The 27,880-nt window shown below is 50.0% G+C and overlaps 1 protein-coding gene across 1 annotated transcript in view; it reads left to right on the plus strand.

Annotated features, from left to right (window-relative positions):
• Positions 1–23,094: 23,094 nt before the first annotated feature.
• LOC139239074 (G-protein coupled receptor 4-like) overlaps positions 23,095–27,880 on the plus strand; it is a 51,988-nt gene continuing 47,202 nt past the window's right edge. The window contains exon 1 of the mRNA XM_070867587.1: positions 23,095–23,648. The gene's annotated coding sequence lies outside the window, so the exon portion shown is untranslated. The remainder of the gene's footprint in view (positions 23,649–27,880) is intronic.

Genomic DNA, 27,880 nt, shown 5'->3' on the forward strand with positions numbered 1-27,880 from the left:
GTAATTGACAAAGAGGAGAATAGGGTCATCGTGGTAAAACTCAACAATGGTCAGATATGCGGTAAGCATCTGCACCAAGTAAAATAAAGGTTCAGCATCGACACGGAGGAACCTGAAGAAGACCATGAGATGGAGCTCACAACACCGCCAGTGAACGAGCAACAAGAGCAATCAGAAGAATGCACAGACCCTGCGGTCAGCCCGGACAGGCCGGAATCACCACAGGTGACAGACACTCACGTCAGTGACCAACAACCAGAGCCCCAACTGCGGCGCTCCGCGAGGGAGCGTAGACCACCTGAAAGACTAAACCTAAGATCCCAATAAGACTTTGGGGGGGAAGGTGATGTCATGTATGTAACTACAATGTAACACCACTGTATTATTGTATACACTCAACCTAGATGCATACCTTGACCACAAGGAGTGAACTTGAGGGAGACACTCCTTATCTGATCACACAGGTATAAAAAGGGAGGTCCCACGCAGAGTCATCGTCTTTGGATCCTGTGAATAAAGAGTTAAGGTCATAGAGTGACCTTGTCCCCAGAATGTGCCTCATGTGGTTTCATGCTGTAGAGTAAGGACTTTACAGTGTACAGTTTTGGTCTCCTAATCTGAGGAAGGACATTCTTGCTATTGAGAGAGTGCAGCGAAGATTCACCAGACTGATTCCCGGGATGACAGGACTGACATATGAAAAAAGACTGGATCGACTAGGCTTATATTCACTGAAATTTAGAAGAACGAGATGGGATCTCATAGAAACATATAAAATTCTGACGGGACTGGACAGGTTAGATGCAGGAAGCATGTTCCCAATGTTGGGGAAGTCCAGAACCAGGGGTCACAGTCTTAAGGATAAGGGGTAGGCCATTTAGGACCGAGATGAGGAGAAATTTCTTCACTCAGAGAATTGTGAACCTGTGGAATTCTCTACCACAGAAAGTTGTTGAGGTAAGTTATTTGGGTATATTCAAAAGGGAGTTAGATGTGGCCCTTACGACTAAAAGGATCGGAGGGTATGGAGAGAAAGCAGGAAAGGGGTACTGAAGTTGCATGATCAGCCATGATCATATTGAATGGTGGTGCAGGCTCGAAGGGCCGAATGGCCTACTCCTGCACCTATTTTCTATGTTTCTATGTTTCTGCCTCCAATATTCATTTACTCACTCTGTTGTAATCATAGAATTATAGTATAGTACAGCACTGTTCGAAGAGTCATCCTGTTAGTCCCACTCCCTGCTCCTTCTGATAGTCCTGCAATTAGTTCTCCTTGAAATATTTATCCAATTCCCTCTCCTTCAAGTATTATTACATCTCAGCCAGTGACGCTTGCCTCAGAGTTAGAAGGTTGTGGGGTCAAGTCCCACTCCAGAGACTTGAGCACAAAATCTAGGCTGACACTACCAGTGCAGTGCTGAGGGAGTGCTGCACTGTCAGAGGTGCCGTCTTCCGGATGAGACGTTAAACCTTGCTGTCTTGGGTGGATGTAAAAGATTCCATTGTACGTTTTCAAAGAAGATCTAGGGTATTCTCCCTGGTGTTCTGGGACCAATATTTATTCCTCAATATCAATATAACAAAAACAGGCTATCTGGTCATTATCACATTGTTGTTTGTGGGAGCTTGCTGTGCACAAATTGTCTGCTGCGTTTCCTACATTACAACAGTGACTACACTCCAAAGGTATCTAACCCCGTGTTGTACCTGCCCTGGGGGTGTTTGATGGGACAGTGTAGAGGGAGCTTTACTCAGTATCTAACCCCGTGCTGTACCTGCCCTGGGAGTGTTTGATGGGACAATGTAGAGGGAGCTTTACTCTGTATCTAACCCCATGCTGTACCTGCCCTAGGAGTGTTTGATGAAACAGTGTAGAGGGAGCTTTACTCTGTATCTAACCCCGTGCTGTACCTGCCCTGGGAGTGTTTGATGGGACAGTGGGGCACAAGTTAGACAACAGTTCTGGTAAATTGTTTGACATCAAACTGCAAGATACTGGTTAGATCATTCCCTGAAGGTCCTGTGATGATATCTCCAGGAATATGTCCAGCCAGAGTTTGCAGCCCGAGGGTTTGACAGGGTCAGTGGCCATGAAGGTCCAACTCGTGACCCCATGGTGTTATCTCTAGCACCGGGTGCTGTGGATGAGAAGGTCAGGGTGCCCCCTATTGATGCCACTGTGGTGCCTGGGCAGCCCATGAATTCTAACGCGATGCCATCAGGGGGAAGCGAGAAAGATTAGCTTCCGTTATGAGCACAATCACCGTCACCATGGTAACAGCTAGACAGCCGGGATATTAGTGCAGTTTTCCGAGTGCCTGAGTGAGTATACCAGGCAGAGGGGCTGGCGAGACAGAAGGAAGGTGCCCATGGCAGGAATGGGTAAGTCCTCTTTTGATGCTGGATTTTTTCCCTTCGAGAATAGAAGATTAAGGGATGATCTAATTGAGGTGTTCAAGACGATTAACGGATCTTATAGAAAACAAAAAGACAGACTTGCATTTAAAAAGCGCCTTTCGCAACCACCGGACGTCTCAAAGCGCTTTACAGCCAATGAAGTACTTTTTGGAGTGTAGTCACTGTTGTAATGTGGGAAACACGGCAGCAAGTTTGCGCACAGCAAGCTCCCACAAACAGCAATGTGATTACAGCCAGATAATCTGTTTTTATTGACGTTGATTGAGGGACAATTATTCTCGAGGACATCGGGGATAACTCCCCCTGTATTGTTCTTCGAAATAGTGGCTGTGGGATCTTTCACATCTGCACAGAGAGAGCAAACGGGGCCTCGGTTTAACATCTCATCTAAGTGCTGAGACACCTCCGACAGTGCGGCACTCCCTCAGCACTGCACTGGGAGTGTCAGCCTAGATTTTTGTGCTTGAGTCCCTGGAGTGGGACTTGAACCCACAACCTTCTGACTCAGAGACGAGAGTGCCGCCCACTGAGCCACAGCTGACACTAAGGTGGGGTAGATGCAGAGAGGAAGTATTTTCTCTGGTCGGTGAGACAAGAACAAGGGGGCATCAGCTTATAATTAGAGCCAGGCAGTTCAGGGGTGACATCAGGAAGCACTTCTTCACACGAAGGCTGGCGTAAATCAGAAACTGCCTTCCCCCAAAAAGCTGCAGAGGCTGAGGGGTCAATTGAAACTGTCAAATCTGAGATTGATTTTTTGATGGGGAGGGATAGTAAGGGTTATGAAGCCCAGGCGGGTGGATGGAGCTGAGATACAGATCAGCCGTGATCTCAATGGATGGCGGAACAGTCTCGAGGGGCTGAATGGTCTCCTCCTGTTCTTATGCCCCTACGCTTTCCATCGGCTGGATTTATGTTTGTGCCTTTGGTGCTTCCCGACCAGTTTGCCGCCTGGCGTTTAACGTGGCGTTTGTATTCGTGCAATCTCACATGAGCACGTAGGCGACATCGGCACAGGGGTGAGACGCAAGCGGCCTGGGAGAGGCCTCGATACAGACGGGCATCGGTCGGAGAGAGTGAGACCGAGAAAGACAGAGTCCGGCGAAGGGGAAACGATTGATTGCACAAGCTCCCCCGGCATTTAAATTTGACTCCCCATCATCACCATAGCAACACTGGGATCCCTGGAGCGAGCGTTGCTGCCGTGATACAGTTGACAGGAAAAAGGCTGGATGCGAGGGTCCAGCCATGGCTCAGTGTCTAGCACTCTCTCCTCTGTGCCAGAAGGTCGTGGGTTCAAATCCCACTCCAGGGACTTGAGCACAAAATCCAGACCCACACTCCCAGTGCTGAGGGAGCGCCGCTCTGTTGGAGGTGCTGTCTTTCGGATGAGATGTTAAACCGAGGCCCCGTCTGCTCACTCAGATGGACGTAAAAGATCCCACGGCCACTATTTCGAAGAGCAGGGGAGTTCTCCCCGGTGTCCTGAGGCCAATATTTATTCCTCAATCAACATCACCAAAACAGATTATCCGGTCATTATTGTTTGTGGGAGCTTGCTGTGTGCAAATTGGCTGCTGTGTTTCCCACATTACAACAGTGACTACACTCCAAAAGTACTTCATTGGCTGTAAAGCGCTTTGGGACGTCCTGAATGCAAATTCGATCTTTCCTTTTGGAGAGTGGAGAAGATCATCCCGTCAGTCTGAGCGGAATTTAAATACAGGTTCCAGAAAGAAAGAAAAACATTAATATAATCATTCATGACCACCGGACGTCTCAAAGTACTTTACAGCCAATGAAGTACTTTTTCAAGTGCAGTCACTGTTGTAATGTGGGAAACGCGGCAGCCAATTTGCACACAGAAAGCTCCCACAATGTGATAATGACCCAGATCATCTGTTTTCGTTATGTCGATTGAGGGATAAATATTGGCCCCAGGAAGAACTCCCCTGCTCTTCTTCGAAATAGTGGCCGTGGGATCTTTTACTTCCGCCTGAGAGGGCAGACGGGGCCTCGGTTTAACGTCTCATCCAAAAGACGGCACCTCCGACAGTGCGGCGCTCCCTCAGCACTGCACTGGGAGTGTCCGCCTGGATTTATGTGCTCAAGTCTCTGGAGTGGGACTTGAACCCACGACCTTCTGACTCGGAGGCGAGAGAGTGCTGCCCGCTGTGCCATATTGGTGAAAGGATAGTGCGGCAGGTCACTGAGCCTAACGCCCACCCCCCACTCACAGAACGCCAGCTTTTCACAGGCTCCCTTTAACAGGTGCACCTGCTATAGTGTCCAACAGCGCAGTGCATCTCCAGGGTGCTATGCTGAGACAGGGCACCAGCAGTGTCACTGGTATCGATGGTGTAACTCGAACTACTCATTTCATGCTTGGCCAGAGAGGTAGAATGAACCTTCGGCAGTCGTGACATGCACGACAACTCCGCTGACATATCTGGTAACGCTTTACCTTTGACAGGTGTCAGCAAAATGTCCTCACGCCCTGAGTCAGCGAGAAGGTTGGCGGGCAGTCACTGGCGTCAAGGTTGTCTGCAGGATGAAACAATTTGTCGTGAACCGGGATGGAGCTTCAATGAGATGCGCCCCCCCCTCGTGGGGGTGTCCAAAACTAGAGACCATCAATGTAAGACAGCCATTAATAAATCCAGTCAGGAATTCAGGAGAAACTTTGTTGATTAGAGCGTGGTGAGAATGTGGAACTCCCTCCCACAGGGAGTGGTTGTGGCAAGTAGCATATAATATAGAGCTCCCCTTGTGAACTACTAAGGTCATGCGACTAATGTCATCATCAGATGCAGTCCCACGGAACCGAGGAAGACTTGCTTCCACTCTTAAAATGAGTCCTTAGGTAGATGAACAGTCCAATACAAGAACCACAGTCCCTGTCACAGGTGGGACAGTTCGTCGTTGAGGGAAGGGGTGGGTGGGACTGGTTTGCCGCACGCTCCTTCCGCTGCCTGCGCTTGATTTCTGCACGCTCTCGGCGACGAGACTCGAGGTGCTCAGCGCCCTTCCGGATGCACTTCCTCCACTTAGGGCGGACTGGTCTTTGGCCAGGGACTCCCAGGTGTCAGTGAGGATGTTGCACTTTATCAGGGAGGCTTTGAGGGTGTCCTTGTAACGTTTCCTCTGCCCACCTTTGGCTCGCTTGCCGTGAAGGAGTTCCGAATAGAGCGCTTGCTTTGGGAGCCTCGTGTCTGGCATGCGAACAATGTGGCCCGCCCAGCGGAGCTGGTCGAGTGTGGTCAGTGCTTCGATGCTGGGGATGTTGGCCTGGTCGAGGACGCTAATGTTGGTGCGTCTGCCCTCCCAGGGGATTTGTAGGATCTTGCGGAGACATCGCTGGTGGTATTTCTCCAGCGAATTGAGGTGTCTACTGTACATGGTCCATGTCTCTGAGCCATACAGGAGGGCGGGTATTACTATAGCCCTGTAGACCATGAGCTTGGTGGCAGTTTTGAGGGCCTGGTCTTCAAACAGTCTTTTCCTCAGGCGGCCGAAGGCTGCACTGGTGCACTGGAGGCGCTGTCGTGCAACTAATGATGTATATAATAAAAGGTCATGCAACAAGGTCACATGACAAGTTCCTATACAGCCATCTTGTGTATGTGGGGCACAGCCTCAAAATACGGGGGAGCCAATTTAAAACCGAGTTGAGAAGGAATTTCTTCTCCCAGAGGGTTGTGAATCTGTGGAATTCTCTGCCCAAGGAAGCAGTTGAGGCTAGCTCATTGAATGTATTCAAGTCACAGATAGATAGATTTTTAAGCAATAAGGGAATTAAGGGTTACGGGGAGCGGGCGGGTAAGTGGAGCTGAGTCCATGGCCAGATCAGCCATGATCTTATTGAATGGCGGAGCAGGCTCGAGGGGCTAGATGGCCTACTCCTGTTCCTAATTCTTATGTTCTTATGTATGTGTGTGTTTGTGATGTTGTAAATAATATATCACATGGCATAGATGCATTTAAAGGGAAGCGAGATAAAGGCAAGGACTCGAAGGGAGATGAAGATAATTTTTCTAACGCAGCGAGTTGTTGTGATCGGGAACGCGCTGCCTGAAAGGGCGGTGGGAGCAGATTCAATAGTAACTTTCAAACCGGGAATCGGCTGAATACTTGAATGGGAGAAAATGGGTACAGGAAAAGAGCGGGGAAGGGGGACTGATTGGAGAGCTCTTTCAAAGTGCCGCCATTGGAAAGATGGGCCGAATGGCCTCCTTCTGTGCATCTACCGTTTATTAAAGAATCCGGAGAAATTCAGGGCTTGGAAAAAACATTTTGGTCGGGGCAGATATCGCGGCGGCGCTGGGGTGAGCTCTGGCAGCGGGTCCGACCAGTCATCAGCGCCACGCTGACCCACTGCCAATGGGGAGGGCCGCTGCGAACTCTGCAACGTTTTTAGTCGGGTCCGCTGGGCCACCAGGGAGGGTTTTCGGCTGGGCCAGTGGGCCAAAGAGGGGGCCTGTTGGCGGCCCGGCCGAACCCGGGGGGGGGGGGGGGCGGTTGGCCGACAATAAAAAAATAAAATAGAGTCGCCGGCAGCGCGACCTCCCCTTTAAGGGCGGACGCGCCATCCAGCCACACGCCACTTCCCGCCGGGGAAAGCTGTCAGTGGCACCGACTGGCAGGACCACCACTCCCGCGGGACAATCCCGCGCGGGGCAAATTCCCGCAGGGCAAGTATGTGGCACTTTGCCGAAAGCCTTTCGGAAATCTATGCACAGTATATCAACCGCATTACCCTCATCGACCCTCTCTGATACCTCATCAAAGAACTCGATCAAGTTGGTTAAACACGACCTGCCTTTAACACATACACGCTGGCTTTCTTTACTTAATCCGCCCCCTTACCCAAGTGACTGTTAATTTTGTGCCTGATTACTGTTTCTAAAAGCTTCCCCATTACTGAGGAGAAACTGGCTGGCCTATAGTTGCTGGGTTTATCCATACACCCTTTTTTGAACAGTGGTATAACATTTGCAATTCTCCAGTGCTCTGGTATCTATGGAGGATTGGAATATTACAGCCAGTACCTCCGCGATTTCCGCCCTCAATTCCCTCAGCATCCTAGGATGCATCCCATCTGCTCCTGGTGATTTATCTACTTTAAGAACAGCCAGCCTTTCTAATACCTCTCTTCTTGATCAATTTTTATCCTATCAAGTGTCTCCACTACCTCCTCCGTCACTATGTCTATAAAAACATAGAAAATAGGTGCAGAAGTAGGCCATTCGGCCCTTCAAGCCTGCACCGCCATTCAATATGATCATGGCTGAACATGCAACCCCATTCCTGCTTTCTCTCCATACCCCTTGATCCCTTTAGCTGTAAGGGCCACATCTAACTCCCTTTTGAATATATCTAACGAACTGGCCTCAACAACTTTCTGCGGTAGAGAATTCCACAGGTTCACAATTCTCCGAGTGAAGAAGTTTCTCCTCATTTCGGTCCTAAATGGCTTACCCATTACCCTTAGACTGTGATCCCTGGTTCTGGACTTCGCCAACATCGGGAACATGCTTCTAACCTGTCCAATCCCATCAGAATTTTATATGTTTCGATGAGATCCCCTCTCATTCTTCTAACTTCCAGTGAATATAGGCCTAGTCGATCCAGTCTTTCTTCAAATGTCAGTCCTGCCATCCTGGGAATCAGTTTGGTGAACCTTCGCTGCACTCCCTCAATAGCAAGAACGTCCTTCCTCAGATTAGGAGACCAAAACTGCACACAATACTCCAGGTGAGGCCTCACCAAGGCCCTGTACAACTGCAGTAAGACCTCCCTGCTCCTATACTCAAATCCCCTCGCTATGAATGGCAGCATCCTCTTCCTTGGTGGAGACATATGCAAAGTACTTATTTAGTACCTCAGCCATACCCTCTGCCCCCATGTATAGGTCTCCTTTTAGACTCCTCCTCTTACTACCCGTTTACTATTTATATGCATATAGGAGTCTTTTGAATTAATTTTTATGTTCTATTCTCATACCCTCTCTTTGCCCCACTTATTATCTTTTTTACTTCTCTAATCTTTCTATACATAATCTGATTCTCAGATGTACCTAGCTACAACTGTACGGGGCCTTGGCGAGACCACACCTGGAGTACTGTGCGCAGTTTGGGTCTCCTTATCTAAGGAAGGATATACTTGCCTTGGTGCAACGGAGGTTCACCAGACTGATCCCTGGGATGAGAGGGCTGTCTTATGATGAGAGATTGTGTAGAATGGGCTGATACTCTCTGGAGTTTAGAAGAATGAGAGGTGATTGCATTGAAACATATAAGATTCTGAGGGGGATTGACAGGGTAGATGCAGGAAGGGTGTTTCCCCTCCGGGCTGGGGAGTCTAGAACCAGGGGTCACACAGTCTCAGGATAAGGGGTCGGCCATTTAGGACTGAGATGAGGAGAAATTTCTTCACTCAGAGGGTGGTGAATCTTTGGAATTCTCTGCCCCAGAGGGCTGTGGAGACTCAGTCTTTGAGTGTATTCAAGGCTGAGATCGATAGATTTTTGGACTCTCGGGCAATCGAGGGATTATGGAGATCAGGCGGGAAAGTGGAGTTGAGGTCGATGATCAGCCGTGATCTTATTGGATGGCGGAGCAGACTCGAGGGGCCATAGGGCCTACTCCTGCTCCTAATTCTTATGTTCTTATCTGCAACCTGACATTTATCATAGGCGCTCTTTTTCTGTTTCATCATATTCTCTATCTGTTTCGTCATCCAGGCAACCTTGACTTTAGTTGCCCCACCTTTCCCCCTAGTGGGAATTACCTTGACTGTACCCAAACTATTTCCTCTTTAAAGGCAGCCCATGTTCCGCTACAGTTTTGCCTGCCAATCTTTGCTTCCAGTTTACCCGGGCCAGATCCGTCCTCATCCCACTGAAATTGGCCTTCCCCCCCCACCGTTAAACATTTTTTACTCTAGATTGTTCCCCGTCCTTTTCCAAAGCTAATCTAAACCTTATGATACTATGATCACTGTTCCCTAAATGTTCCCCTACTGACACTTGCCCCACTTGACCCAGTTCATGCCCCAGGACCAGATCCAGCAATGCCTCCTTTCTCGTCGGGCCGGAAACATACTGATCAAGAACGTTCTCCTCAGCACACTTCAGAAATTCTTCGCCTCTCTGCCTTTACACTATTACGATCCCAGTGGATATTAGGATAGGTGAAGTCCCCCATTATCATTACTCTATAGTTCATACACCTCTCTGTAATTTCTCTGTAAATTTGTTGCTTTATATCTTTCCCACTATTTGGTGGTCGATAAAATACAACTGGTAGTATAATGGCATCTCTATTATTTCTTAACTCGAGCCACATAGATACTGCCCTTGATCCCTCCAGAACATCCTCCCTCTCCAGCATTGTAACATTCTCCTTAACCAATACTGCCACACCACCTCCTATCTTTCGGTCCTTATCTTTCCTGCACACCTTACAACTATTTTGTGTAGGAACATTAACACACGTGCCCCCTGTTTAAAGGGGGGGGGGGCACTAAAACCGACACAATTAAACAAATTAAACTTTAGACAGTAACTTAAATCAAGTTAAAATTTGGTTGCCGGGGGTGATGATGCACTCCAGTCCCTCCGGCGCCCACCTCTCGCGGAAGGCCGCGAGCGTACCGGTGGACACCGCCTGCTCCATCTCCAGGGACGCCCTGGCTCGGATGTAACCGCGGAAGAGAGGCAGGCAGTCGGGCTGAACGACCCCCTCGACCGCCCGCTGCCTGGACCGGCTGATGGCCCCCTTGGCCAGGCCCAGGAGCAGTCCTACGAGGAGGCCCTCCGACCTGCCCGCTCCCCTCCGCACAGGGTGCCCAGAGATCAGGAGTGTGGGACTGAAGTGCAACCAGAATTTGAGGAGCAGCCCCTTCAAATATTGGAAGAGGGGCTGCAACCTCACACGTTCGACGTAAATGTGGAACACGGACTCCTATAGACCGCAGAAATTACAGGCGGCCTGGGATTGAACATCTTACAACCAGGAATATTTAATACCCAATCCTACCCTTTTCTGAGCCAGGTCTCAGTTATTGCCATTACATTATATTCCCATGTGGCTATTTGTGTCTGCAGCTCACTTACCGTGTTAACTAGCCTTCGTGCGTTCACATACATACACTGTAAACCCATCTTAGACCACCCTGTATTCTCCCTTAGTCTGACCCCACCTAATACCTTACTATTTCTTACTTTAGTGCTCTCTGCCTCTCCCAATCCTTTGAGCACTTTAGTTCCCCTTTATAATGTTAAATCCTGGTACCCATCCCTCTGCCAATTTAGTTTAAACCCTCCCCAACAGCACTAGAAAACCTCCCCGCATAAATATTGATTCCGGTCCTGTTGAGGTGCAACCTGTCCGGCCTGCACAGATCCCACCTCCCACTGAACCGCTCACAATGCACTCCCTCCCACACCATCTCTCCAGCCACGCATTCATCTGCTATATCCTCCTTGTTGTGTCCTTAGCTCCAGTAATGACTCCACGAGGCAATGTATTGTGCTTGAACTGTGGTGACCTTAGTCCTTTATTTGTTAACTCCAGAGTGCGGATCACACCTGGTGGCCTGCCTTTTATACTAGGCCAGGCACACCTGTACAGGTAACCCACGAGTCTCCCACTGCTGTGCCCCCTGGTGGCACAACTTTTGATAGTACCAACAGTGGCCATGTAGGATACATGACACTCCTATTCCTATATTCACTTGCGCGTAACACCGGGAGATCTTTACCTTTGAGGTCCTGCTTTTTAAACTCTTTCCTAGCTCCCTAAGATCTGCCTGCAGGACCTCATCCCTCTTTCTACCTGTGTCATTGGTACCGATGTGGAGCACGACCTCGGGTTGTTCAGCTTCCCCCCACCCCCACTCAGAATGTTCTTCGAAATCGTGGCCATGGGATCTTTTACGTCCACCTGAGAGAGCAGACGGGGCCTCGGTTTAACAACTCATCCGAAAGACGGCACCTCCGACAGTGCGGCACTCCCTCAGTGTCGGACTAGATTTTGTGCTCAAGTCCCTGGAGTGGGACTCGAACCCACAACCTTCTGACACAGGGATGAGAGAGAGAGAGCTGCCCACAGAGGCTGATGCACTCATTCTGCGATTTCACGATAATGGCAACCGAGCCTTTTCAAGTCTCTCAGATTGATGATTAAATAGGGCCTGGGAGTCAGAGAATACATACAGGAATCTGCAAAGGCTTGTAAACATCCCCGTTTATCAGGATATTGTAACAAGCTGTGTCAAACAAAGCAAAGACAGACGGTTTGTTGATGCCTTCACTGGTTTCCTAAAGGGGCCAGTCCGCACCGAGAGAAGGATGTTCTTGGCATGATGCTGGAACAAAGGAGGATCCACCTCCCAAACACAGAACAATCCCGGCCCCCCCCTGCTCCGGAAACTCCGGCACCCTCATCCCGTAAAACCCTTCGACAGTCTTTAAAATAGACATTGTATAAACACTCTCGCCTCTGAGTCAGAAGGTTGTGGGTTCAAGTCCCACTCCGGAAACTTGAGCACAAAAAATCCAGGCCGACACTCCCAGTGCAGTGCTGAGGGAGTGCCGCATTGTCGGAGGTGCCGTCTTTCGGATGAGACGTTAAACCGAGGCCCCGTCTGCTCTCTCAGGTGGACGTAAAAGATCCCACGGCCACTATTTCGAAGAAGTGCAGGGGAGTCTTCCCCAGTGTCCTGTGGCCAATATTTATCACTCAATCAACATGACAAAAACAGATTATCTGGGTATATTATCACATTGCTGTTTGTGGGAGCTTGCTGTGCGCAAATTGGCTGCTGCGTTTCCCACATTACAACAATGACTGCACTTCAAAAGGACTTCATTGGCTGTAAAGCGCTTTGGGATTTCTGGTGGTCATGAGATGCGCTATCGAAATGCAAGTCTGTCTTTCTTACAGGTATCCAAGCGTTTTTCTGATGGAAGTGTTTCTGGTTTCTCTAACATTTCACTGTCATCTCCTCCAGCCCCACAACCCCCCGAAATGTCTGCACTCCTCTAATTCTGCCCCCTTGAGCATCCCTGATTATAATTGCTCCACCATCGGTGGCCGTGCCTTCTGTTGCCTGGGCCCCAAGCTCTGGAACTCCCTGCCTAAACCTCTCCGCCTCTCTACCTCTCTTTCCTCCTTTAAGACGCTCCTTAAAACCTGCCTCTTTGACCAAGCTTTTGGTCACCTGCCCTAATTTCTTCTTATGTGGCTCGGTGTCAAATTTTTGACCTATAATACTCCTGCGAAGCGCCCTGGGATATTTCACTATGTTGAAGTGTCAGCCATGGCTCAGTGGGCAGCACTCTCTCTCGCCTCTGAGTCAGAAGGTTGTGGGTTCGAGTCCCACTCCAGGGACTTGAGCACGAAAATCTAGGCTGATGCTCCCAGTGCAGTGCTAAGAGAGTGCTGCACTGTCGGAGGTGCCATTTTTAGGATGAGACATTAAACTGAGGCCCTGCCTGCTCTCTCGGGTGGATGTAAAAGATCCCATGGCACTATTTCGAAGAAGAGCAGTGGAGTTATCCCCGGTGTCCTGGGGCCAATATTTATCCCTCAAGCAGCATTTAAAAAAACAGTATATCTGGTCATTATCACAATGCTGTTTGTGGGAGCTTGCTGTGCGCAAATTGCCTGCCTCATTTCCCCACATTACAACAGTGACTGCACACCAAAAAGTATTTAATTGGCTGTAAAGCACTTTGAGACGCCCGGTGGTCTTTCTTTTTTAAAGGTGCTATATAAATGCAAGTTGTTGTTGGTGTTGTTGCTGATTGGCCGCGGGTTGCCGGGCGATTTACGCACCGATAGTGACGAGTTCCGCCGTCAGCAAATTCTGCCGCAGTGTCTCTGCGATCCCTCAAATCCCTCTCCCTAACGGCCTGGCTCCTTTTAAAGGTGTAGTCTGACCCTGACTTGACTGCATTCCTTGCACGCCTGTTCCAAAGACTTTGCTATCCTATTATTTTTATTTCTATTTATGGAACATTTTCTATCTCGGGAAAGGGATCCATTTCGAATGATTCGCTAAAACAAATCGTCAACTTCCCTGAGCTTCCTCCCGCCCTGCTCCATGACTCTGAGCCCAGCCAGCGACACACATTGTTATACTATTTGGTTCAGCTCGTAAATCTATCCGCTCCTCACCGGCCACTAGCCTTTGCTGCGACTGACGGCTTAAAGCGCTTGCTGTTGTCATAAGGACATAAGAAATAGGAGCAGGAGTCGGCCATTCGGCCCCTCGAGCCTGCTCCGCCATTCAATACGATCATGGCTGATCTGATCTCAGCCTCAGCTCCACTTCCCCGCTCGCTCCCCATAACCCTTCACTCCCTTATCGTTCAAAAATCTGTCTATCTCCACCTTAAATATATTCAATGACCCAGCCTCCACAGCTCTCTGGAGCAGAGAATTCCACAGATTTACGACCCTCTGAGAGAAGACAGACAACAATTTGATCATGACCAGATAATCTGTTATGTTGATTGAGGGATAAATATTGGCCCCAGGAATAACTCCTCTGCTCTTCTTTGAATTAATGCTGTGGGACCTTTTACATCCACCTGAGAGAGCAGACGGGGCCTCGGTCTAACATCTCAACTGAAAGACGGCACCTCCGACAGTGCGGCGCTCCCTCAGTACTGCCCTTCTGACAGTGCGGCACTCCCTCAGCACTGCCCCTCTGACAGTGTGGCACTCCCTCAGTACTGCCTCTCCGACAGTGCGGCGCTCCCTCAGTACTGCCTCTCCGACAGTGCGGCGCTCCCTCAGTACTGTCCCTCTGACAGTGCAGCGCTCCCTCAGCACTGCCTCTCTGACAGTGCGGCGCTCCCTCAGCACTGCCCCTCTGACAGTGCGGCGCTCCCTCAGTACTGCCCCTCCGACAGTGCGGCGCTCCCTCAGTACTGCCCCTCCGACAGTGCGGCGCTCCCTCAGCACTGCCCCTCCGACAGTGCGGCGCTCCCTCAGCACTGCCCCTCTGACAGTGCAGCGCTCCCTCAGCACTGCACTGGGAGCGTCGGCCTAGATTTTTGTGCTCAAGTCTTTTGAGTGGGACTTGAACCCATGACCTTCTGACTCAGAGGCGAGAGAGCTGCCCACTGAGCCACTGGCAGGGGGTCCTTCTTTATACATGCATAGTGGCTCTGTGGTAGCATGTTGGTTATGTTACTGGGCTAGCTAGCCAGAGGCCTAGACTAATGATGCAGAGATCCGAGTTCAAATCCCACCACGGCAGCTGGGGAATTTAAATTCAGTTAATTAAATAAATCTGGAATAAAAAGCTCGCGTCAGTAATGGTGACCATGTAACAACCGAATTGTAGTTCGGTAAAAGTCAACAATGTGGTTGACTCTTAACTGCCCTCTGAAATGGCCCAGTGAGACACTCAGTTGTATTCAAGAAGGCGGCTCACCACCACCTTCTCGAGGGGCAATTAGGGATGGGCAATAAATGCCGGCCTTGTCGCCGATGCCCACATCCCGTGACTGAATAAAATTAGGCAAAGGGGATGTTGTTAGGACTTACAGATGGGGAGGTTTCCTGTTGCACCCTTCCCCTTACCCCTTACCCCCACCCCATGGCTCTGTATTGAGATTGCTGGCCTCTGCCATATTGTTAGGGGTGCTACAATTGACCTCAGCACCTCAGGGTCAGAGAGACTGAGAGTGCAAAAACAAAGACCCAGCCAGGGCCCGTGCCCTCAATCACGAGCAAGCGGAGCTGTCAGCTGGGCGAACAGGACTTCTCCGCATAGCTCAATGTTTCTCATACAAAGAACAGATGTCTCCTGTGTATAAACACATCCCAGTGTCGCGGTTTATCTTCTGGGCACTCATACGAACCATGGAACCGTTTAGGATATGGATATGGGACAAGCTGTCACTTGGCAGTGAGATTCCCTCCTTCACCCCAGCTGGTAAACTTCCTGCAACACTTGCGTATATTTGCTCTCACTAATGGGGCCACTCGGGATTGAATGTACAACATGCTCAATGAATGAAAGGGTGAAAGAAAGACATGGATTTATATAGCGCCTTTCACAACCACCAGACGTCTCAAAGCGCTTTACAGCCAGTGAAGTACTTTTGGAGTGTAGTCACTGTGGTAATGTGGGGAAATGAGGCAGGCAATTTGCGCACAGCAAGCTCCCACAAACAGCCATGTGACAATGACCAGAGAAACTGTTTTGTTACAGTGCTGTTGGGTGAGGGACAAACATTGGCCCAGGACACTTCATCTGCTCTTCTTCGAAATAGTGGCCGTGGGAGTTTTTATGTCCACCTGAGAGGGCAGACGGGACCTCTGTTTAACGACAGTGCAGTGCTCCCTCGGCACTGCATTGGGATTACGTGCTCGAGTCTCTGGAGTGGGACTTGAAACTACGACCTTCTGACTCGAAGCATGAGAAGAGCCTCCATCACTACATGTACGTAACTAACTGTCAGCTGTGGCTAAGTGGGTGGAACACTCGCATTTGAGTCAAAAGGTTGTGAGTTCAAGTCCCACTCCAGGAACTTGAGCACATAAATCTGGGTTAATAGTCCATCATCATCATAGGCAGTCCCTCGAAATCGAGGAAGACTTGCTTCCACTCTAAAAGTGAGTTCTCAGCTGGCTGAACAGTCCAATACAGGAATTACAGTCTCTGTCACAGGTGGGACAGATAGTCGTTGAGGGAAGGGGTGGGTGGGACTGGTTTGCCGCACGCTCCTTCCGCTGCCTGCGCTTGCTTTCTGCATGCTCTCGGCGACGAGACTCGAGGTGCTCAGCGCCCTCCCGGATGCACTTCCTCCACTTAGGGCGGTCTTTGACCAGGGACTCCCAGGTGTCGGTGGGGATGTCGAACTTTATCAGGGAGGCTTTGAGGGTGTCCTTGAAACGTTGCCTTGTTACAGCGCGATAGTCCAGTGCAGTGCTGAGGGAGCGCCGCACTGTCCGAGGTGCCGTCTTTCGGGTGAGATGTTAAACCGAGGCCCTGTCTGCCCTCTCAGGTGGACGTAAAAGATCCCACGGCACTATTTTGAAGAAGAGCAGGGGGATTTCTCCCCAGTGTCCTGGGGCCAATATTTATTCCTCAATCAACATAAAAAAAACCAGATTATCTGGGTCATTATCACATTGCTGTTTGTGGGAGCTTGCTGTGCGCTAATCGCCTGCCGCGTTTCCCACATTACAACAGTGACTACACTCCAAAAAGTACTTCATTGGCTGTAAAGCGCTTTGAGACGTCCGGTGGTCGTGAAAGGCGCTATATAAATGCACGTTGTTCTTTAGTCTTTCTTTTAACTGCCCTTTGACCCTCCTTCACAATTTGCCGTCTGAGCCCACATCCCCGGGTAGACCAGTCTAATACCCTGCTCCCTCTCTCCGATCCCAGACAGATCTAACCACAACACTAGGGCAGCTGGTCACGGCATATTGGCGCACGATTGGATGGGTTTGAAAAGAAATCTCGCTGAAATGCCAAATCTGAATGCCAATCTAGCACAGGATGTTGATAACTGAATAAATAGGTTCCCACAGAGAGAGGAAGCTGTGTATTTCTGATCGGTTTGGTGGGTGGCAGGGTTTTAAGCTATTTTTAGAGGCTGTGAATAAGAGTGAGCTACATACAGGCTATTCACAATAGATGTGAGCTGGCAGCAAGATCAGGGTGGCACAATCAGAATGAAGATTGTTATCTTAGGCCTGGGACTTGAGCCCAGCTCCAGCGTGGGACCCTCTCAGCTCCAGCCTGGGACCTCAGCTCAGCTCCAGCCCAGCTCCAGCCTGGGACCTCAGCTCAGCTCCACCCTGGGACCTAAGCTCAGCTCCACCCTGGGACCTCAGTTCAGCTCCAGCCCAGGACCCTCTCAGCTCCACCCTGGGACCTCAGCTCAGCTCCAGCCCAGCTCCACCCTGGGGCCTCAGCTCAGCTCCACCTTTGGTCCTAAGCTCAGCTCAATCCTGGGACCTCAGCTCAGCTCCAGCCCAGCTCCAGCCTGGGACCTCAGCTCAGCTCCACCCTGGGACCTCAGCTCAGCTCCAGCCCAGCTCCACCCTGGGACCTCAGCTCAGCTCCAACCTGGGACCTCAGCTCAGCTCCAGCCAAGGAGTTTTGGACAGTGAGAAGAGGAGGAGCAAACCCACAGAAAATCATAGGCGGTCCCGCGAGTCGAGGATAACTTGTTTCCAAATCAAAAGTTCACAGGTGTTTCAATGAAGGACCTAATATTCCGGATCCCGAACTCCATCCTGAAGGGTGGAAGATGCCTGTGGGTGGATTTTTTTAACGTGGGGTGACTGTTGCACACCAGCCACCACACGGGGCTTGACAGAGCTAGGTCTTGGTCCAGTGGCAAGGGTTAACCAGGACGACTGGAGACCAGCTCTGCTGCACGGACCTAGTGCGCACACATATCGCACAGTGTGGGCTGGCCCCGTGCTGCCCCTGGGCCCTCGCCTTTTCTGGGCCAGAACTCACCCCTCTCCCGGGCCCCGATCACATGCCTCTACAGACTCTCTCCGCTCCTTCGGCCGGGCATCGCCGCTTTTGGCAGTACCTGCCCACAGAAAAACCACCCTACTAATTGACGCAATTTGCAAAATCCTTCTCAGCCAGGTCATAGGGATGGCTAGTGTGGGACAGAGAAGTGTTGGTGCAGTGGCAGGAGCTCTGTTTAAATTAAAATGAAGGTAAATTGATGGGACAGTGCAGAGGGAGCTTTACTCTGCATCAAACCCCGTGCTGTACCTGCCCTGGGAGTGTTTGATGGGACAGTGTAGAGGGAGCTTTACTCTGTATCTAACCCCGTGCTGTACCTGCCCTGGGAGTGTTTGATGGGACAGTGTAGAGGGAGGTTTACTCTGTATCTAACCCCGTGCTGTACCTGCCCTGGGAGTGTTTGATGGGACAGTGTAGAGGGAGCTTTACTCTGTATCTAACCCCGTGCTGCACCTGCCCTGGGAGTGTTTGATGGGACAGTGTAGAGGGAACATTACTCTGTATCTAACCCCGTGCTGTACCTGCCTTGGGAGTGTTTGATGGGACAGTGTAGAGGGAGCTTTACTCTGTATCTAACCCCCTGTACCTGCCCTGGGAGTGTTTGATGGGACAGTGTAGAGGGAGCTTTACTCTGTATCTAACCCCGTGCTGTACCTGCCTTGGGAGTGTTTGATGGGACAGTGTAGAGGGAGCTTTACTCTGTATCTAACCCCGTGCTGTACCTGCCTTGGGAGTGTTTGATGGGACACCGTAGAAGGAACTTTACTCTCTATCTAACCCCGTGCTGTACCTGCCTTGGGAGTGTTTGATGGGACAGTGTAGAGGGAGCTTTGCTCTGAATCTAACCCCATGCAGTACCTGCCCTGGGAATGTTTGATGGGACAGTGTAGAGGGAGCTTTACTCTGTATCTAACCCCGTGCTGTACCTGCCCTGGGAGTGTTTGACGGGACAGTGTAGAGGGAGCTTTGCTCTGAATCTAACCCCATGCAGTACCTGCCCTGGGAATGTTTGATGGGACAGTGTAGAGGGAGCTTTACTCTGTATCTAACCCCATGCTGTACCTGCCTGGGAGTGTTGGATGCCCATACTAAGGGAATAGCATTTTTTGTTTTTCCTTAAGGCGACAGTTTGCATATTCTCAGCAGCTGCACCTGACCTAGTGTGTAAGTAATGAGGCAATGTTAAGGGAACAGCAATTATAATGGGACCATTTAAAGGAGCCCTTATTTTCTGGCAATATAATTCTCATTTGCTTTGAAACACGTGACACAATTTCTCAAGACTTGGCATCTATCATGTGTTAATACTTCCCCAGGAAGGAAAGACTTACATTTATATAGCGTCTTTCACAACCACCGGATGTCTCAAAGCGCTCTCCAGCCAATGAAGTACTATTGGTGTCTAGTCTCAGTTCTAATGTAGGAAACTCGGCCGCCAATTTGCGCACAGCAAGCTCCTACAAACAGCAACGTGATAATGACCAGATCATCTGTTTTTTAGTGATGGTGATTGAGGGATAAATATTGGGCCCAGGACACCGGGGAGAACTCCCCTGCTCTTCTTCAAAATAGTGCCATGGGATTGTTTACATCCACCTGAGAGGGCAGACGGGGCCTCGGTTTAACGTCTCATCCGCCAGACAGCACCTCCCACAGTGCGGCGCTCCCTCAACACTGCACTGGAGTGTCAGCCTGGATTTTTGTGCTTAAGTCTGACACAGAGACGTGTGTGCTACCCACTGAGCCACAGCTGACACAGGAATTGAAGATTTATCTCCAGGACACAGATCATGGCAGCGTTTATGCTCCACATGAGCATCCTCCCAATCCATTTTTTTATTCGTTCTGGGATGTGGGCGTCGCTGGTAAGGCCGGCATTTATTGCCCATCCCTAATTGCCCCTTGAGAAGGTGGTGGTGAGCCGCCTTCTTGAACCGCTGCAGTCCCATGTGGTGATGGTGCTCCCACAGTGCTGTTAGGGAGGAAGTTCCAGGACTTTGACCCAGCAACGATGAAGGAACAGCCGATATTGTTGTGTCTATAATGTACTTATGACTGACTCCACGAGGCAATGTGTTGTGCTCAAACTGTAGTGACCTTTGTCCTTTATTCCTAACTCCAGAGTGAGGCACAGGCATGGTGGGCAGCCTTTTATACTGGGCCCTGCACACCTATGCAGGTGACCCTCAGGCCTCCCACCGCAGTTCCCTCTGGTCGATAGCCTCTGCCACAGGGGTAGGAAACCCTGGTCTCCACCAGTTGCACCCTCTAGTGGTGTCAGCATAGTATATACACAGTGTAAACCTTATTGATAGTACATCAGGTAACAAGTCTCCATCTGATGCAACTATACAGTGACTACACAGAGAGTATATCTATGGTCTGCATATATAACATATATTTCCAAGTCGGGATGGTGTGTGACTCGGAGGGGAACGTGGAGGTGGTGATGTTCCCATGCGCCTGCTGCCCGGTCCTTCTAGGCGGTAGAGGTCGCGGGTTTAGGAGGTGCTGCCGAAGAAGCCTTGGCGAGTTGCTGCAGTGCATTTTGTAGATGGTGCACACTGCAGCCACGGTGCGCCGGTGGTGGAGGGAGTGAGTGTTGAAGGTGGTGGGTAGCGTGCCGATCAAGCGGGCTGCTTTGTCCTGGATGGTGTCGAGCTTCTTGAGTGTTGTTGGAGCTGCAACTCATCCAGGCAAGTGGAGAGTATTCCATCACACTCCTGACTTGTGCCTTGTGATGGTGGAAAGGCTTTGGGAAGTCAGGAGATGAGACATTCGCCGCAGAATACGCAGCCTCTGACCTGCTCTTGTTGCCACAGTATTTATGTGGCTGGTCCAGTTAGGTTTCTGGTCAATGGTGACCCCCAGGATGTTGATGGTGGGGGATTCGGCGATGGTAATGTCATTGAATATCAAGGGTCGGTGGTTAAACTCTCGCTTGTTGAAGATGGTCGTTGCCTGGCACTTGTGTGGTGTGAATGTTACTTGCCACTTATCACCCCAAGCCTGAACGTTGTCCAGTTCTTGCTGCATGCAGGCACGGACTGCTTCATTGTCTGAGGAGTTGCGAATGGCACTGAACACTGTGCAGTCATCAGCGAACATCCCCATTTCTGACCTGATGATGGAGGGAAGGTCATTGATGGAGCAGCTGAAGATGGTTGGGCCTAGGACACTGCCCTGAGGAACTCCTGCAGCGATGTCCTGGGGCCTGGGATGATTGACTTCCAACCACCAGAGCCATCGTCCTTTGTGCGAGGTATGACTCCAGCCAGTGGAGAGTTTTCCCCCCTGATTTCCATCTTCACCTAACCTCATGAGAGGTGGCTCAGTGGGCAGCACTCTCTCTCCACTGTGTCAGAGGGTTATAGGTTCAAATCCCACCATGAGCCTCACATAGGAGCAGGAGTAGGCCATTTGGCCCTTTGGCCCTTTGAGCCTGCTCTGTTATTCAACAAGATCATGGCTGATCTTCTACCACAACTGCTTGATTCCCAAAATGTTATCAACCTTTATCTTGAATATACTCAACGACTGAGTATCCATAGCTCTCTGGGGTAGAGAATTCCAAAGATTTTCAACCCTTTGATTGAAGAAATTTCTCTTCATCTCAGTCCCAAATGGCTGACACTTTATTCTGAGACTGTGACCCTGTGTTCTAGATTCGCCAGTCAGGGGAAACATTTTCTCAGCATTAATCCTGTTAAGCCCCTTAAGAATTTAATATGTTTCAATAAGATCGCCTCTCATTCTTCTAAACTCTAGGGAATATAGGCCTAGTCTACTCAATCTCTCCTCAGAGGACAACCCCAGCAGCCTTGGGCCCATAATCCAGGCTGAAACTCCGGTGCAGTGTTGAGGGAGTGCCGCACTGTCGGAGGTGCCGTCTTTCGGCTGAGACGTCAAACCGAGGCCTCGTCTGCTCTCTCGGGTAAAAGATCCCAGGGCCACTATTTTGAAGAAGAGCAGGAGAGTTATCCCCGGGTGTCCTGGGGCCAATATTTATCCCTTGAACAACATAACAAAAAACAGACTATCTGGTCGTTATCATGGGACTGTTTGTGGGAGCTTGCTGTGCGCACATTGGCTGCCGCCTTTCCCGCGTGACCGCACTTTAAAAGAACTTCCTTGGCTGTCATCGTCATAGGCAGTCCCTCGGAATCGAAGAAGACTTGCTTCCGCTCTTAAGATTAGTCCTCAGGTGGCTGAACAGTCCAATACGAGAGCCACAGTCCCTGTCACAGGTGGGACAGACAGTGGTTGAGGGAAGGGGTGGGTGGGGAGTCTGGTTTGCCGCACGCTCCTTCCGCTGCCTACGCTTGGTTTCTGCATGCTCTCGGCGACGAGACTCGAGGTGCTCAGCGCCCTCCCGGATGCACTTCCTCCACTTAGGGCGGACTGGTCTTTGGCCAGGGACTCCCAGGTGTCGGTGGGGATGTTGCACTTTATCAGGGAGGCTTTGAGGGTGGTCCCTTGTAACGTTTCCTCTGCCCACCTTTGGCTCGTTTGCCGTGAAGGAGTTCCGAGTAGAGCGCTTGCTTTGGGAGTCTCGTGTCTGGCATGTGGATAATGTGGTGCACCCAGCGGAGCTGATCGAGTGTGGTCAGTGCTTCGATGCTGGGGATGTTGGCCTGGTCGAGGATGCTAATCAGCTGTAAAGCGCTTTGGGACGCCCTGAGGTGGTGAAATGCGCTGTGTAAGTGTACATTTTTGTTGTGCTCGAATCTCAGGAGTGGGGCTTGAATCCACGAGCTCCTGACCCGGAGGCGAGACTGTATTCAGCAGCTGTGGGGCCCGCCAGGCTGGGCCTGGAACACTGCTGCGATACTGCCTGTCCTGTGCTGCCTCCCGAGGGCGAATATCTACCCTAACGTGCCTCAGGCAGGAAAAGGAAAACTGCGGCCCAGAAAACTGCAGAGGTTAGGTTGGGGTGGGTGAGGTGGAGAAGGCTTGAAGTCTCTGCTTCGCTGCTACAATGCTCTGTGAAAGAACACGGGCAGGAAGGAGTTAATGCTTCCCTCCGCCTGGTGAAAGTCAGAGGCTTGGAGGAAAAAAAAGCTTACTGGATGCCTCAAGCGACTTACAAGGCACTTCCTGTTTCTCAGTGTCTATTGAAGCAAATTGGCAGTGTTCTTTCAAGCACAGCACAACAGGTTGGATTCCCAGTCCGCTCCCTCTCTCTCGCCCAGGCTGCGATTGTCTACTTTGGCTTTCAAACGAGCGCACAGAGAAGGCAGCGAGTGATTGAAAGGATAAGGAGAGAGCATGTGAGAGAGAGAGAGAGAGAGAGAGAGAGCGAACGAGAGGGAGTAAAAGGAGAACCACTCTGGCACCTGCTCAAGTCACACAGGACCGGTTTCACACGGACTTTCGGAGAGCAAAGTGAACGTTTTTAAAAGCCGGAATTGAATCGATACGCAATGGATCACGACATAATTACTTGGCTGTGAGATGTCAAGTTGTGACTCAGGGGCTTAGGGCCGTTTTGCCAAAGAGGCAAATTTGAAATAGTTGACAGCGTTTTGTTTCTAAATTGAGCGTGCTTCACGCAGCGAAAAAAGTCTGGCCGTTCGAGCACCCGATCAGCGCGGGAAGCTGGTGGATGGAAGAGCGTTTGCCAGGATACCAGGAGACGGGAATCACGAGGATTTCTCCAGACCGTCCGATCGGGATCACTGCTGTTCGAATGGGACACACCAAACGCAAGTTTGCTTTGAACGTTTCCTTTTTAAAATGTTTTTTTTTTAAATGTAAAGGGTGTGTTCAGGAAGGAGAGGGGAGCAGGAGGAGAAGGAAGGCAAAGAGGAACTGACCGTGTTAATCCGTTACGCGCTGACTCGTCTCGAGAGCCAATCGGGTTTTAGTACCTTGTGGCTCAAAATGACAGCTTTCAAGCTTGTAGTGCCAGCTGTGGCTCAGTGGGCAGCACTCTCACCTCTGGGTCAGCAAGTTGTCGGTTCAAGCCCCACTCCAGGGACTTGAGCACAAAATCTAGGCTGATGCTCCCAGTGCAGTGCTGAGGGAGCGCTGCACTGTTGGAGGTTCTGTCTTTCGGATGAGACGTTAAACCGAGGCCCTGTCTGCTCTCTCAGGTCGACATAAAAGATCCCGTGGCCACTATTTTGAAGAAGAGCAGGGGGAGGTGTCCTGGGGCCAATATTTATCCCTCAATCAACATAGCAAAAAGCAGATGATCTGGTCATTATCACATTGCTGTTTGTGGGAGCTTGCTGTGTGCAAATTTCCCACATTACAACAGTGACTACACTCCAAAAGTACTTCATTGGCTGTAAAGCGCTTTGGGACGCCTGGTGGTCTTTCTTTAGTTAGCTGTTGGGGTTAATGTCTCTCTTTCTCACACACACACACACACACACTCAGGTCACTTTTCCTGTGTGAGACTGGACTAACTAAAAGAAGGGTGTGCCTTTAATCATCTAGGTTCCAGGCTCTTGAATTCACTGCGTCTCGACACACTTTTTTCATGTTTAAAACCCGCCCACTTCTTTGATCAACCTTCTCCGAGTACCTTTGGGATGCTCTACCCCAGAGGGCTGTGAATTCTCAGTCGTTAAGTATGTTCAAGTCTGGGATCAACACGGACACTAAGGGAATCAAGGGGTATGAGGATTCTGGCCTCTTGAGTAACCCCCGATTTCCATCATTCCACCATTGGCGGCTGTGCCTTCAGTTGCTTGGGCCCCAAGCTCTGGAATTCCCTCCCTAAACCTCTCTGCCTCTCTTTCTTTCTTTAAGACGCCCCTTAAAACCGACCTCTTTGATCAAGTTTTTGGTCACCTGCCTTAATATCTCCTTATGCGGCTCGGTGTCAAGTTTTGTTTTAGAACTCTGCTGTGAAGCACCTTGGGACGTTTTACTATGTTGTTGAAAGTGGAGTTGAGGTCGATGATCAGCCGTGATCTCATTGAATGGCGGAGCAGGCTCGAGGGGCCGAATGGCCGACTCCTGCTCCTATTGCTTAAATTCTGCTTCGTTCTTCCCTCTGATTGCACCTCTGCAATGCCGTCAGACTTTTCTTTGACGTTAACGGTGCGATGTAAAGTGGTGTTACTGACGAAAGTCTCGCCTCCGACACAGCGTGGAGCAAACGCCGGGTAAACAGCGGAACTTTCAGAACTGTTTGAGGGACTTTATATTGTTCATTTTTGTTTTTTGGGGAGTGGGGTTTTGGGGAGTTCTGCCGTTGATATGGAAGCGATTGTCCGATATGTTTACCTGGGCTGTTACTGTCTTGACAAACACATGGTGAAAAGGTTGCCAGGGTAATTTGCCAGTCGAACTTGACTGCCCAGGTGATTGAAGCTACTTCGGTCACTTCTTCATACACCAACACAGCCTGGTGTCTGGCAGTCCGCAGATAGACACTTGATTGAACATAAGAACACAAGAAATGGGAGCAGGAGTTGGCCATTCGGCCCCTCGAGCCTGCTCCGCCATTCAATGAGATCATGGCTGATTTTCGACCTCAACTCCACTTTCCCGACCAATCCCCATATCCCTCCATTCCCATGGACTCCAAAAATCTATCGATCTCAGCCTCAACAACTTGGCATCCATAGCCCTCTGGGGCAGAGAATTCCAAAGATTCCTAACCCTCTGAGTGAAGAAATTCCTCCTCATCTCAGTCCTACATGGCTGACCCCTTATCCTAAGACTAATATGTCCCTTAGTTCCAGACTCTCCAGCCAGAGGGAAACAACCTCTCAGCATCTACCCTGTACACTGCGTAAAGTTTTGGTCTCCATATCTAAGGAAGGATATACTTGCATTGGAGGCAGTTCAGAGAAGGTTCACTAGATTGATTCCGGGGATGAGAGGGTTGACTTATGAAAATAGATTGAGTAGGTTGGGCCTCTACTCATTGGATTTCAGAAGAATGAGAGGTGATCTTATCGAAACACATAAGATAATGAGGGGGCTCGACAAGGTGGATGCAGAGAAGATATTTCCATTCATAGGGGAAACTAAAACTAGGGGACATAGACTCAGAATTAGGGGCCGCCCATTTAGAACTGAGATGAGGAGGAATTTCTTCTCTGAGAGGGTTGTAAATCTATGAAATTCTCTGTCCCAGAGAACTGGGTCATTGAATATATTTAAGGCGGCGACAGACAGATTTTTGAGCGATAAGGGGATAAGGGGTTATGGGAGCGGGCGGGGAAGTGGAGCTGAGTCCATGATCAGATCAGCCATGATCTTATTGAATGGCGGAGCTGCCTCGAGGGGCCAAATGGCCGACTCCTGCTCCTATTTCTTATGTTCTTATGTTATGTTCTCTCAAGCTCTCTAAGAATTCTATATGTTTTAAATGAGATCACCTCTTCTCAACTCCAGAGAGTATAAGCCCAATGTACAACACCATCCCTCCTCGTAGGCCAGCCCCTCAACCCAGGGATCGGTCTAGTGAGCATTTGTTGCACGCCCTCTAAGGCGTATATGTCCTTCAGATTGTCCCCGCTTGCAACACTGGGCTCTGGTGTGGCGACTGAATGATGCCCATTATGAAAAGTTTTTTTCATAAAGCAAGGAGGATTAAAAGTAAAGCCTGATTATAATCCTTCACATCCACGCAAGCTCATGCAAAGTGTGTCGGCATGCAACCATTTGGACCGGAGTCATCGATTCGTAGAGAGCGCGTTTCTGTGGACATGTACACACGGGTAACTTGTGCAGGGGGAAGAGTTACCGATCGTGATTAAGACAACATCTCGTCCGGGACCCGATTCAATGAGGACCTTTTTTCCCATCCTGCTGCGTTCTTTAGACCGGGTCACTTTGAAGTCAAGGATTGACTCTTTTTCATCTTTATTTTTGGCCTAATTCTCTTGTGTTTGAGTAATGCGCTGGCTGAGAGGAGCTTAAAAGGAAGCATTCTCAACCAATCCACCCGCTGTGTTTACACTGGAGTGAGGAGTCCGAGTTTTTTCCGTCCAGGGAGGGCCAAATCTACAAACTGTCAATCCCTCTTCTCATTAGTTCCCGGCTCGCTCAAGTTGCCCATGTCAGAAACATCGAAAATAGGAGCAGTAGTAGGCCATTCGGCCCTTCGAGTCTGCACCACCATTCAATATGATCATGGCTGATCCTCTATCTCAACACCAAATTCCTGCTTTTTCCCCATACCCCTTGATGCCTTTTGTTTCTAGAAATATATCTACATCCCTCTTAAATATATTCAGTGACTTGGCCTCCACAGCCTTCTGTGGTAGAGAATTCCACAGGTTCACCACCCTCTGAGTGAAAACATTTCTCCTCATCTCGGTCCTAAATTTCCTACCCCGTATCCTGAGACTGTGACCCCTTGTTCTAGACTTCCCAGCCAGGGGAAACATTCTCCCCGCATCCAGTCTATCCAACCCAGTCAGAATTTTATACGTTTCAATGAGATCCCCTCTCATTCTTCTAAACTCTAGTGAATACAGGCCGAGCCGACCCAATCACTCCTCATACGACAGTCCTGCCATTCCCTCTAGACTTGACTATTCCAACGCACTCCTGGCTGGCCTCCCACATTCTACCCTACGTAAACTAGCGGTGATCCAAAACTCGACTGCCCCATCTCCTAGCTCGCACCGAATCCCGCTCACCCATCACCCCCTGTGCTCGCTGACCCACATTGGCTTCCGGTTAAGTAATGGCCTCAATTTCAAAATTCTCATCCTTGTTTTCAAATCCCTCCATGGCTTCGCACATCCCTATCTCGCTCAACCATCGGTGGCCGTGCCTTCTGTTGCCTGGGCCCCAAGCTCTGGATCTCCCTGCCTAAACCTCTCCGCCTCTCTATCCTCCTTCAAGACACTCCTTAAAACCAACCTCTTGGTCACCTGCCCTAATTTCTCCTTATGCGGCTCGGTGTCAGATTTTTAGCGCGTAATACTCCTGCGAAGCACCTTGGGACGTTTCACTACGTTAA

The sequence above is a fragment of the Pristiophorus japonicus genome, chromosome 26 (assembly GCF_044704955.1).
Source record: "Pristiophorus japonicus isolate sPriJap1 chromosome 26, sPriJap1.hap1, whole genome shotgun sequence".
NCBI lineage: Eukaryota > Metazoa > Chordata > Chondrichthyes > Pristiophoridae > Pristiophorus > Pristiophorus japonicus.